Below are 14,184 nucleotides of genomic sequence, written 5' to 3'. Positions count from 1 at the left end.
GTTATCAAATATATTTTTTGGGTCCTAAAAAAGTTTATATATAATTTTTTTTCATTTTAATTTCAAAGTCTTTAAATTTTTTTTTAAGAATTCGCACGTGCTATTAAAGGATATTCCAATGACTTGTCTTAACTTTTGGTTGCTGACTTTTCAAATAAAATCTACATTATTATATTAAGGAGATAAATTGTAGAATTTTTCAAATTCACCGTTTTAAGATTTGACACAAATATGGGACAAACTTCTTAATTTGAAAATAGATCAAATATCTTTTTGAAAAAAAGAAGAAGAAGAAGAAAGAAAAAGGAAAATTATCATTCATATATCCTATAAATGCTCTATTATAAAAAATACTACAATACTTTGAGGATATATCAATCGTTCATCCTAAGTTGACAAAATGTATCTACTGTCCACCAAACTGTTACTTGCCGTTTAAATAGAATAACACCAGATGGGTAATTTGGTCTTTTCATATGATACAAGTGATAATTTAAGGGTATACAAGTAATAATAAAAGAATTTAAATATATACCAGTGATACTTTTCAAGGATAAAATCGTCAATTGTCTATAATTCTGTTAATTTTCAAACGGCAGCTAACGGTTTGGTAGTCGACAGATAACTTTTGTTAATTTAGGGTGGACGATTGATACACTCTTAAAGTATTATAGTATTTTTGATAACAGAATATCTATAGGATATACGAATGATAATATCCAAAGAAAAAAGATGAAAGATTTCTCTCGCTCGAAATTCTTAAAAGAAAAATAAACAGAAAATCCGTTTGTCGTTTCACATAATTTATATTAAAGAAAATCATTTTCGTTGGATGAGTCTTTGCTTAATTCAAAAATTAAACCAATAAATGCGCAGTTTAGTCAAATATATTTAATGAAATTTACCCAAACTGATAATGAGACGTGGGTTACGTCCCGTCGAAATGCCCGTATCGAAAAACGCTCACATGTGGGGTGTTTTTGGTAATTGCATATCATAAAGACAAGATTATAAAGTCCCCCTGGTGCGACCATAGTGTTGCTTAATAAAAAGGCAGAAGTATTAATTTTTTACTTTTGGGTCGATGAATGCCGGCCACGCGTAGCCATTATGGTGCTGTTAACTCAGTCTTGACGTTTCTCATTGCACAATCTTGACACGTCAAGAAACACGAAACAATTTTTCGGTTCGTAAAGGTGTAAATCGTGGCGTCTGAAAATCATATTAATTCAATTAACGCCAACTCCTTTGAAAAAAAAAAGAAAAAAAAAAGATGGAAAGAAACAAAGAAAAATCACCCATACTCTTTGAAAGGAAGATGAAACCTTTAGATAGGGTTTGCAAGATGACGGGACGGGCGAAATTTATCAATCTTGAGCTTGTTTTAAATAATAAAATAAGATAAAAATATATTTTAATCTCGTCTCAATCAATCAGATTTAGTTATATTGCAACAGTATTATGGTATTATTGTTGCAATATAATTTTGCCCCAATTAAGATCTTAAATTTTGATCAAAATCTCAAATTATTTTAAATGATATGAGCTTTTTGCCTACACTCTAAATTTTGTGTATATTATAACAAACGCATCACATTTGTGTAACTAACTTATCATATATTTTTTTTAAAAATATAAATTTTAAGTCTTTTACAATTTATATCAAAATTTTTGAACATCTCGAATCTCAAATCTCAATTCAAATAATAAATCAAAATAAAATATCAAATTATGATCGAGATTCAAAAAATTTTGCCAGCCTTACCTCAATATACAGTAAAATGATGGAGATAATTCGATGTACTCAATAAAGGGAGAATCTTGCATGATCATGGGGTCAGAGACTCCGAGAGAGAAAATTAATTCTTCTGCAGCAGTCGACTCTGCGCGATTTCTCCCAAAACAAGCATAAATTAAAGTCTATTTTACTACCATTGTGTGACATGTCAACACGCCTTGGTCAGTATAGCAGTTCTCCCCTGTCAGTCTACAAAAGATTTGTCAAAATTAATATGTTTAATTTTTTTTTAATCATGAAAATATAATTAAAAAAATGAAGAATATTAATATTTAATGGTAGGCCGTGCTATTAGTATTATTCAAGCTATCAATTAAGTTTAAGTTCTGTAATGAGTTGAGACATGATTTTAAAAAATTAAAATTTAATTTTAGTGTTTGGTGAATTTTTTTAAAATTATTTTTAAAAAAATCATCTCATCTTATAATAAATTTTGAAAAACAAAAAAAAAAGAATAGTCTTTTAAGATCACATTTTGATGATCACATTTTGATAATCAGTTTTATATTTAATATAATTTAATATATACCCTTGTATATATTATAAAAGTTTAAAACTATCCTTATTAATTAAGAAATAAAATCATAAACTTTAAATGAATTATTATTATTATTACAATTATATTCGGATAACAGAATAAAAAATAAATTTTATACTATAAAATATTATTTTAATTATTAGTTATTATATGTACACATTAAAAAATATTTTATATACATATTTATACACCGTGTAAATAAATTTTATTGAACATAATATCCAATTTACTCATTTATATTTTTACAATAGTTTAATAGTAAGATTTACTAAATACATATGATTATTTTTAAAATTCACATTACTTTTAAAAATAAATTTAACCAAATATTTAACTAATTCTCTTCATAGTTGATTATTTCTATAAGCCAGTTATCGACAATTATTTTAAAACTTATATTATTACCAAATTGGCCTTTAAACCAGTATAATTAATAGGGAGAGTAGATTTTTAAACTAGTATTAAAAAAAAAAGTTGCCCATACTACAAATATATCTATATAAAACCTTAGTAGATTCATATTGATTGTAACTATTAAAAAAGAATAAAGGAGAAAGGGAAATTATTTAAAAATGGTGAACACATTAATTTAATTTAAGTAGATGGTACTCATCTTTAAGAATAAGAGAATTAAAATTTTTTAATTAAAAGTTCTTAGATTTTTTTAAATATAAAAGAATAATTTTCTCACTTGTCTATTTCAAAATTTATAATAAATTAATATTTAATTTTGAATGTGAATGAATCATACCGTCACACTTTTTTTTTTAAAATTTTTTGAATATTACGTATCATCGTCATGCTTGGATTATGTCCAACTATGATACATGGAATGGGTATTTCAATTAGTGGCAGAGCATGAACGGTACCGTCACCTAACCCACTAAAACTTGACCAAACTATTGCCATTTTGAATTACCCAAGCAACCGAACAAAACATGTCCTCTTTTTTTTTTTTTTCTTTTAGAATTTTCTATATTGGCCACTGAAAATTTTTACAAATACTAAAACTATTAAATTTATTAAACTTATTTGTCTTCCAATCTTCCATACAAGAGTTCAACAAGTCAAGTTATCCTTATAGAAATATTTGTTAATGATCAAATGAATTTGATATTAACTTTTTCAAATACAACTGTCATTGAGTATATATTTACATTGCAATAGGTGTTACTTTCAAAGTGCATAAATTTTTATTACTGTGCCGTGAGTGTTCTTTCTACCTGTAGTAACAAGTTTTTTCTTTCTTTTTTTTTTTTGGGAATTGGTGGTAACCTTTTTTTAAAATATAAATACAAACATTTATGTATTAACTTATTATTTGTAACGATAAAATTATTTCAAATGACGAAAAATTGTAATTGTTAAGGAAAAAAAATGAAAATTTATAACACTTGTTGCAATAAAAGCGAACCCATTTAAGAAATATGCTAGAAATTATTTATATATTTGACAATGGGTTCGTAGACTTTAACCACCATCTCTCTCTGTGGGCTTTGGATAAATTATAAAAATAGCTTAGAGTTAAAGCATGCACAATTTATTTTAATAATTTATAAGATTTCGTATGATACCCTCTCACAAAATGGTCCATTGCCAAACTAAGGAGCATTTCTTGTCTTTAATTAAATTTCATGAAATGAAAGCATATTATAATTTCATTGACGGAATCCTCCCGAAAAAAAGTCAGTAATTAAATAATTTCATCGATAATGGAATTGACTTGCATTTATGGGTATGAAACATACACGATATAATGCTTACCTACCAAATATTATTCTCCACTTAGCTTGTTTCACAGAGAAAAATAAATTTAACAATTATCAAACTTACTTGGCTACTTTTTGATAAAGACGAAACAAATAAAGTTAAAATTTTTCTTAATAGTAGTGCTCGTAAGAAAGTGAAATTAATAAGTATTAAATGTACTTAGCACTTAACCATGAACTTCACTTACGTACGTGTTTACTTTTAGAAAGGTAAATGATATATATGCAACGGATTGTATTGGTTTATATTAGATTTAGAAAGATAATTAAATAGTTTAATCTTGTAATTGGATTTTACAAATTATGATCAAATCCTATTCGATCACAAAGTAAAAATTATAAAAATTGGATTAATTTGAATTAGACCATTTAATTTGATTGGTTCAATTTGAATTCTGAACACCCTTATGATCAGAACATTAATTTGTATAAAAACAAAAGAACCATTGTAAAGAATTAGTTTATTAATTATTATCATCATATTTGTTACAAAATTGTCATAGGATGTGCATCGCATTTTTTTCACTTTATTGTATATGCTCTCATATTCGTATTAGTCATTTACATTTCATCAAGAATCTATCATATATTTTGGACAAGCACACAAAACGTACAATAAACAAGAGCGGCTTTGTGAAACATATACACAAAACTAATTACCAACTTAATTTTTATATCTTATGTTTATCTTCCTTAATTCTTATAACATCATTTCATCAACCCAACATGTATAGATGTCATTTAGTATATGCTTACATCACAATAGTGTTACTTACAATGCGCACAATTTTTTATTATTGTGTCGTGAGTATTCTTTCTATTTCTAGTAACAAGCTCTTTTTTTTTTGGTTTTTTTTTAAATTGGTGGCAACTTTCGTTTTTATTTTTTTAATATAAGTACAAACTTATGTATTGACTTAACATGTTTTAATGTAAAATTGTTATTTGTAACGATAAAATTATTTCAAATGACGAAAATTGTGATTGTTAAAAAAAAAAAAGAAGGTTTATAACGAAAACAACTTATAAGACAAGTTTTGATAGCCCTCGATCACCTCTTTCATATATAAGATGTAATTTTCTCTTTGTTATACCATGACTAAGATCTACAGCTGTCTGAACGAACTCCTTATACTTTCCATAACAAAATCTAGAAAGCATACAAATATTCTTAAGTTGTTTGTTCGAAGGTGCTGCCATTGGAACAATTCTAAAAAATAATAATTTGTGAGTGCTTAAAAATGAGCACATATTTAAAGATCTTGGTGATGGACACAATGATACACAAGTGTAAGTGGGGTGGTGTGTTTGTCAAATGATGCGTAAAGTCTGAGTTCAATAATTCAAAAGCAAATAAAAAAAAAAGCAAAAAGAAAAAGTAAACAGTGATTAGATATAAAATCACACCTAATAATAATAATGATAATAATCATAATAATAATGATGATGGTGATGATGATGTGACAATTCAAAAGATAAAAGAATTGTAAAATAAAAAAATATTTACTGGTAGTTGTGATTTTGGCTCCCATTTTCCTCTGATTTTACGTCTAGTAACGGCTTGAACGCTCTCTATGAGTTGAGAATAGGCTTCCCACCCAGTTTTCTTATAAACCGACAAACAGAGTTTTTTAAGTCAGATTCCCAAGACCAAATCGTGCACTTTCTTTTTGGACACATATCCGCTCAGATGCGTTTCAAGAGATCGTAAGATATCATCTAACAATTCTTTACTCATGCCATCCTTAAAGAAGTTGATTTTATCTTCACGACTTAGAAAAACCATTCCTAAAGTTTTACAACGTGATTTATTGCAAGCAAGTTTTATATAGTTAGTACAATTAGAGTCAAGTTGCTAATCTTTTCTTTCTTTTAATAAATGTGCTTTTACCAAAACCAGACATGTAAGAAACAATGGATCAGAAAACTCACCTGCCAATTGAACATTTGCTTCAATTAACCAATAAATATCAGCAGGAATCACATTGATCATTAACAAACACAGTCGTTCACAACGAATTTTGTAAATCTTCTAAAGAGTATTTTGAGGGATAGAAGGAAAACGTTTATGCAATTTATATTGTATTTCTTCTATACTTGATTTTGGGGTTTCAATTATTCTAGGAAATTGAAAATGCCGACTTAAAAAGTCACGGAGTACTATTATCCATCATTCATGCGGGAAAGTGAATCAAAACTTATCAAAGAATCAAATCCGCAAAATTAAGTCAAAACTGAAGGAAAACAACAAAATAAAAACACATAATGAATGTAATCAAACATGTAACCGACCTTCATCTTTTTATTAAATTTACCTCAAGTTCCAATTGGAGTTCAAAAATACTACCCTCTATTTCTTTGAGTTGTCTTTATAGATCGTCAACGTAAGATATTAATACTGGTGGTCATAAATCTCAAATAAGATGTGATTTACAAACTCGGAGAAAGCTTCTTAGGTAAAATTTTAAACGTAAAACTTCTCTAAGATGTTTGAAAATGATCCTTCTCATGTAGATACACATGACAATGATAAAAAACGGTAAAATGAAACACAATTGTCAAATAAACATACTAAAAAAAACAACGAAATGCGCTCTATTCAAGAAATAAAAAATTAAATAACCCTAACGGTAAAGTAACAGTAAAGCAAAATGACAAAAAAGTTAAAAAAAAAAAAGACTTAGTCAAGATTTGGTAGGTCACTAAAATTGATTTTAGTGTCTGCGTCACATGGTTGGTATTCTATATATGATTTCAATATTTGACTATTAACTTTAAATGTGATATCATCCTTTGGATTCTTAATTTCTATGGCCCCATATGGATATATATTTTTTACAACAAATGGACCACTCCACTTTAATTTTAACTTACTTGGAAGCAAATGAAGACAAGAGTTATAAAGTAGTATTTTTTTACCAATCTAAAATATTTTCTGAAAAATTCTTTCATCATGAAAAACTTTGGTTTTTGCCTTAATAATTCTAGAATTCTCATATGCATCATTTCTTAATTCCTCAAGTTTTTTCAATTGTAATTTAAGCACATTACTAGCACCATCAAGATTTGCATTAAAAGCTTTAATAACCCAAAATGATTTATGTTCAAGTTCAACTGATAAGTGGCAAAGTTTACCATAAACAAGCCGATAAGATGACTTTCTTAAAAATGTTTTAAATGCAGTATGATACGCCTAAAGTGCACCAGTCAATTGAAGAGACCAATCTTTATGGTTTGTGTTAACTGTCTTTTACAAAATTAGTTTTATCTCTCTATTTGCTAATTCAACTTAACCACTTGTTTGAGGGTGATAAAATGTAGCAACTTTATGTGTAATTCCATTTCTTCATTAAGGACTTAAATCAATTGTTACAAAAATGTTTACCTCCATCACTGATAATGACTCACAAATATTGTTTACTCCTAAGTGTAAGAATGTTTAGTTATAATATAACCCGGAAAGTCTAGGGTCAAACAACAGAGAATTAAATATTTAGTAGCCAATTTATTAAATAAAGAAAATTAAATGCGGAAAAAGAAATTAATAGGAATCAATCTGCTAAGGTTACGAGATCTACTCTCAAATTTCAAATTATGATTATAACAACTCTCTTATATTTGTATTTTACATTTATTTTTTCAGTTAATTATTATGTCATTTAATTCTTAACTAACCATTAGTGTGATAAATATGGAACCAAGTACTTAATGTACCACAACTATATTGAAGTATTGACATTATGTCAAAATACCACATAAATAGATCTATAAATTAACATGACATAAAAGAAACTGATAAAAGAAAAAAAATACAACAAATAAAATAAACTTTAAGACTCACTTGAGAGAGTAATTAATCAATAATCTGAATCCTTGAACTTCACCTTTCACTTCAGTTTAGAACATTAGCCACTCATATTGAAAAACAAAACACTTATTTTATTTAATAAATTTCTAAAATATATTACAAGAAAATAAAATACACAATAGAGGAAATTTCACTTAATGCTCAGTCTTAGCTTCCTCCATTCCCTTCCTCTCCTTTCCTTTAAAAGGTAAGGGGCACATCTTTTTTATTTATTATTTTATTTTTTAATATATAGTTACATAGAAAAGTGTGATGGTCAAGTGGCAAAATGGTCACCTAACCATCACAAACATGTTTGCTCACTTTTTTCTTTTTTTTATTAATTACATCTCCTCAATAATATATTCCAAATAACCTCAACAATTCTTATTTATTCCCGCTTTTTGTTCTAATTCCCTCTTTATTCTTGAAATATTTACAATATAAAAATTAACATATTACAAATTATTTTTAACATAAGAATTTATTAGGGAAGTATTAAAATAATTTAAGAATAATGAGCGCATTAATTAATACTAAAAATGAAAAAAATGATAATTTTACACTTATTAATATATACATTTTTAAATTATCATTTTTTAGTGTCAATCAATTGTTAAATTGCGTCATGATTTTAACAGTCCAAGAACAGGATGTGTGTTCATGAACTCTAATGACGAGTGTTGGATAGATAATTTCCCTTTGGTTACTTTGGAAACTATGATAAAATTAGGATGTATGTCATTCCTTCTTTAAAATCACTTAAATTATGCTATTGGGCGCCCATCCCGATGGCGAATAGGTGTTTTAATTAGTAACTCATTCTATCTTTTGCAAAAATATGGAATAATAAGGATTTTCTTCTCGTTAATAAAAGTAAATTTTCGAGTCAATCTCAGTTTTCAATAAAGCTCATATCATGATATATTTATAGATTATAAAATTATACTATATTTAGGAGTTGGATAAATTATGTGCTTGAATTAGATTTTAGGACAAAAAAATTAATTCTATTTGACATTAGGTTTGGCTATTAGACAAACTACTGATCAATAGCCAGAAGACTCCATTATAAGTTAAGTCCAGCTCTACTGGATCTTCCTTCGAGAGTGTTTTCTCTCTGAATGAGAGAACACTGAATGGAAGTAAATTTTGGATCCTTATGGTTCGGAAAGCTGCACACTAGTTGGGCGTAAATTTGACTTTAGTTTTACTCTTTCTTTTCTTTTTTTCTTCAGAGACCTCAATCTTAAATTGGGACTAAAGGGTAGGTGTGAGTATTAATCGATTAGGAGTGTGAGAAAACAGAAACAAGAGTGAAGAGTCAAGAGTGAAGAGTCAAGAACATAAAAGAAACGAAGCTGGTAAGGTGGTTACGTTGCATTAAAGTTATTTAGATCCTCCTTTAAAGAATGGAAACAAATGAATTATTTAAGAAGTGTAGTGCAATAACCCTTGAAGAAGAGGAAGAAGACAAAATTATATTTGGGGGCAATATGAATGAAAAAGGAGTTAAGATTGTGGTAGGCTGCTTGGTGGGCAAAATCCTTACTACAAGAAGTATCAGTCACGAAGGTATTAGAACAACTTTACAACAAGCCTGGAGGCCAGTGGGGGTAGACAAATATGGGAAAAACTCTAGGCTTTGAGAACTGCCTTAAGGTGGGAAGAATCGGGATGGGGGGCGGTTTGGCTTTGTTATGAAATGATGAAATTGATGTCAATATTGTATCGTACAACAACCATAATATAAATGCTGTGATTTATGGGGTGAAAGGGAATAATTGGAAATGCACTGGAATACACAGTCATCCAGAATTAATGCAAAAACTGTATACCTGGACGTTACTAAGGAGGCTAGCAGGTTTGTTTAACTATCCTTGGTTGTGCTTTGGCAATTTTAATAAAATATTGAACTTGAATGAAAAAATAGGGAGCAATGATAGAAACTCGAACATGATGGCTGAGTTTAGAGAGGCGGTGAATGAATGTAATTTAGTAGACTTAAGTTGCAAGGGCTATCCTTTTATGTGGTCTAATAAAAGATATGGACCCCATTTGATCGAAGAAAGGCTTGATAGGTTTTTAGGGAGTGAGGATTGAGAGCAAAATTCTTATAAGCTTATGGTGACAAACTTGAATTCTTGGTGCTCAGACCACAGCCCCGTTATGTTAGAGATGCAAGAAAAGACACGGTTTAATTGGCACCAAAAGAAATCCTGTCAAAGACTCCACTATGAGGACATGTGGAGACCATATGAAGAATGCAAAAGAATAGTGAGACGAGAATGGATAGAGTGTAGAAGCTAGGGTGAGGAAGATCTAGTTGAAACTTTCAAGAGGGCTGTTAATAATTCAATGGCACAACTGCAGATATGGAGTAGGAAGGAATTTGATGGCAAGAAAGAAAAGCTGAAATAGCTGAAGAAAAAACTTTCAAATTTGAAGTATCAGTATAAACAAAATGAAGAAGTAAACAAGATTAAAAACACAGAGGAACAGATTGAGAAGCTGCTGTTAGATGAGGAAGTATATTGAAAGTAGAGATCTCGGGCAGATTGGTTGAATAAGGGAGACAAAAACATGAAATTTTTTCATGTAAAAGCCTCCTCCAAAAAAAGGAAGAATCGAATTTGGGGAATTCTAAATCGGCAGGAAGAGTGGATGAAAGATTGAGAGGAGATTGAGAGGGCATTTGGTGAATATTTCAAACACCTCTTTGCAACTTCCAATCCAATAGAAATGCAAATAGAGGCTGCCCTTGAACGATTGAAACCGAAGGTGGACTCGGAGATAAACAGCCATTTGGACAAGCCTTTTATAGAGGAAGAGATAACAACATCACTTTCCCAAATGTGTCCAATAAAAGCTCTGGGATTGGATGGACTGCCAGCAACCTTATTTCAAAAGCATTGAGGCTCAGTAAAACGAGGTGTTATCTCTACCTACCTCCACATCCTAAATGATAGAGGCACAATCTCTCCACTTAATCACACACACATTGTATTGATTCTGAAAACTCAAATCACACAGACGGTAATAGATTTTAAACCCATAAGCCTGTGTAATGTCATTTATAGAATTGTAGCCAAAACAATTGCAAATAGACTAAAGCATATCCTCCACCAAGTCAAATCCCCAACTCAAAGTGCATTCATTCCCAATCGTCTGATTACTGATAATATCATTGTTGGTTATGAATGTTTGCATAAAATTAGACACAGTAAAGGGAAAAAACACGGGCTGGTGGCTTTGAAATTGGACATTAGCAAGGCTTACGATAGAGTGGAGTGAGATTTTTTTAAGCACACAATACTGAAGTTAGGTTTCTCTAGCAAATGGGTTGACTTAATTATGCATTGTATCACTATAGTTTCTTTTTCTGTTGTTATTAATAGAACAACAACAGGGGTAATTCATCCCCAAAAGGGGCTCAGACAAGGGTGCCCTCTATCCCCCTACCTCTTCATATTATGCGCTGAGGCTTTCTCAAGCCTTCTAGAGCAGGCAGAACACCAAAAACTTATCCATCGAATTCATTTTGGCAAAGATACAAAGACCTCCCACCTCTTATTTGTGGATGACAACTTTATTTTTACTAGAGCAACAGTGGAGAACTGCAAACACTTAAAAGCCTTATTCGAGTGCTATGGCATAGCATCCAGACAAATCTTTAATTTTGAAAAATCTTCTATGTACTTCAGCGGGGAGCACCAAGGATGAATAGATTTCAGCCATTAAAGACATCTTTCAACTGCAAGTGGTGTCTTGGCATGAAAAGTACTTAGGCCTACCTTCAATGATAGGGAGAAAGACTAAGAGTTTTTTCAAGGAAATCAAGCTCAGAGTTTTGAACAAAATTGGTAGTTGGCAACATAAGTATTTCTCAAGTGGAGGTAAGGAGATACTGATTGAAGCTGTTGCACAAGCAATCCCATCATATGCTATGAGTGTTTTCAAAATTTCCATGGGGCTATGTGAGGATATCCAAAGAGCAGTGGCTAGGTTTTGGTGGGGAACTAAGCAAGAGAAGAAGATCATCAATTGAGCGAGGTGGGAGAAGATGAGTCATGCCAAAGTTAGAGGTGGTTTGGGATTCAGAGACCTTTCAAGCTTTAATCAAGCTCTTGTTGCAAAGCAATGGTGGAGAATTCTTCAGTTTCCAAACTCGCTGTTGCAAAAGTTTTGAAAGCTATGTATTTTAAACATACAGGCTTTATGGATGCAAGTATGGGGTCAAAACAATCCTTCATTTGGAGAAGTGTTTTGTGGGGGAGGCAGGTGATTTAAAAAGGGTCTAGATGGAGAATTGGAGATGGGAAGAATGTGAAGGTGTATAAAAACAATTGGATTCCCAAACCATCAACCTTTAAGCCAATTTCAGCCCCAATGATGATGCTAGACATCATAGTGGCAGAGTTGATTGATAATGAACAAAATTGGAAGGAAAATTTGCTCTTGGAGCATTTCACAGCAGAAGATATAGCAGCTATCTCTCAAATCCAGCTGCCGAGAAGGCTAAAGGAAGATAAGCTAATATGGCACTACGACAAGAGAGGTACTTATTTTGTCAAGAATGGCTATCAAGTGGGTATGCAAAAAAAGTTCCCAGATCACCAAGCTGTTCCACTTGTTTCCAATGGAATATGATTCGGAAGCTTGAAATCCCAGAAAAGGTGAAAATCTTCTTGTGAAGAGCGGCTCATGACCTACTGCCAACAGCGAAAAATTTATGGAAGCAGAGAGTTCTATAGGTACCAACTTGCCAATTATGCCGCTGCAAAATGGAGTCCATTTCGCATGCTTTACTGGATTGCAAAATGGCAAGGAAGATTTGGAATTATTCTCAATTGACAGGTGGCTCTCAAGGAGAGCAAAACCAGGATGTAATTAGGTTGCTGCAAGCTTTACCCCAGTAACAAGCTAAAAGGGATGGAGCTTCAGTGGCTGCTCTACTATGGGTTATTTGGAATGCAAGAAATAAATGGTTGTTTGAGGGTAAAAAAGAAAATCCAATCAGAGTAGTTGCATGGGCAGAATCTGTGGTAGAATCATTTAGGAGAGTTAAACAACCTGAGATGACATATGTTGCAAGTCAGAAGGTAGAGGAGTATAATCAATGGTGCCCTCTACCAAAGGGTTGGGAAAAAATAAATGTGGATGCTGAGAATCAAGTGACAGGCTTAGGGGTGGTGATTAGAGATTCAGAAGGAAATTGCGAAGCTGCTACTGTTAAAACTGCTAAGTTTTCTAGGAATGTGGCAATGGTTGAAGCTGCAGCCATGGAGTGGGGCTTATAGGTAGCTTTAAAAGCTGGTGTTACTGCTGGAATTTTCGAATCTGATTCACTGGAAGTAGTTGAACTAGTAAACAAGAAGACAAGCAATATGGCTGAAATCTTCTGGTTGATCTTTGAAATTCTGGAGAAAAGGAAGAATTTCCATAACTTCAAAGCTCATCACATCTCTAGGAATTGTAATGACATAGCTCATAAGTTAGTCAAATTAGCCTTGCAAAAGAAGAAAATTGTATTATGGTTGGATGAAATTCCAACAGACATTATGTGTTTGTGCTCAAGTTAATTCTATGAAAGGCATAATTTCTTTTCAAAAAAAAAAAAAAGATTTGGCTATCAGACTAGTTTATTTGTCCAAATTTTAGTCTAAGATGGAACTATTAATTCTTATTTATTTATTCATGTGGGTTTTTCCTTAGATTAGAGATGGCAAAACCCCGGGTCAGGTCTAGGTATTGCCATGACCGGACCTTACCCGGATGCAACCGGTCCGAGCCGGGTTTTAATCCAGGTACCCGAATTTTATATTTTTTAATATTTTATGTGTATATATTTTTTATTTTTTGGTAATTTTATAAGTTTTAAATTTATTTCAATAAAATTTGACATGAAAATATAAACTTTAAGTGTTTAAAACTTTATATATGTATAATAAATGAGTCAAATAAATATAAAATATTTAAAATAATATATATTTTATAATTTTTTTAATAAAATCCGGGTGTCGGGTTTATCAAGTGATGCCCAAGACCGACCCAGCTTCATACCTGAGCCGGGTATTACCCAGCCCGCAATGCCCGGATACGGTCCGGGTCCGGACCGGACGGATATTTTTGCCACCTCTACCTTAGATAGGACAAGACTTGGTGAAAAGTTGTTCTATTTATCACTCTTTTTTCCTTAATATAACTAATATATTACGTATATTAATTGTAA

This window comes from Citrus sinensis, chromosome 6 (assembly GCF_022201045.2).
Source record: "Citrus sinensis cultivar Valencia sweet orange chromosome 6, DVS_A1.0, whole genome shotgun sequence".
In the NCBI taxonomy this organism is placed as follows: domain Eukaryota; kingdom Viridiplantae; phylum Streptophyta; class Magnoliopsida; order Sapindales; family Rutaceae; genus Citrus; species Citrus sinensis.
Note: the sequence above shows the minus strand (reverse complement) of the source record.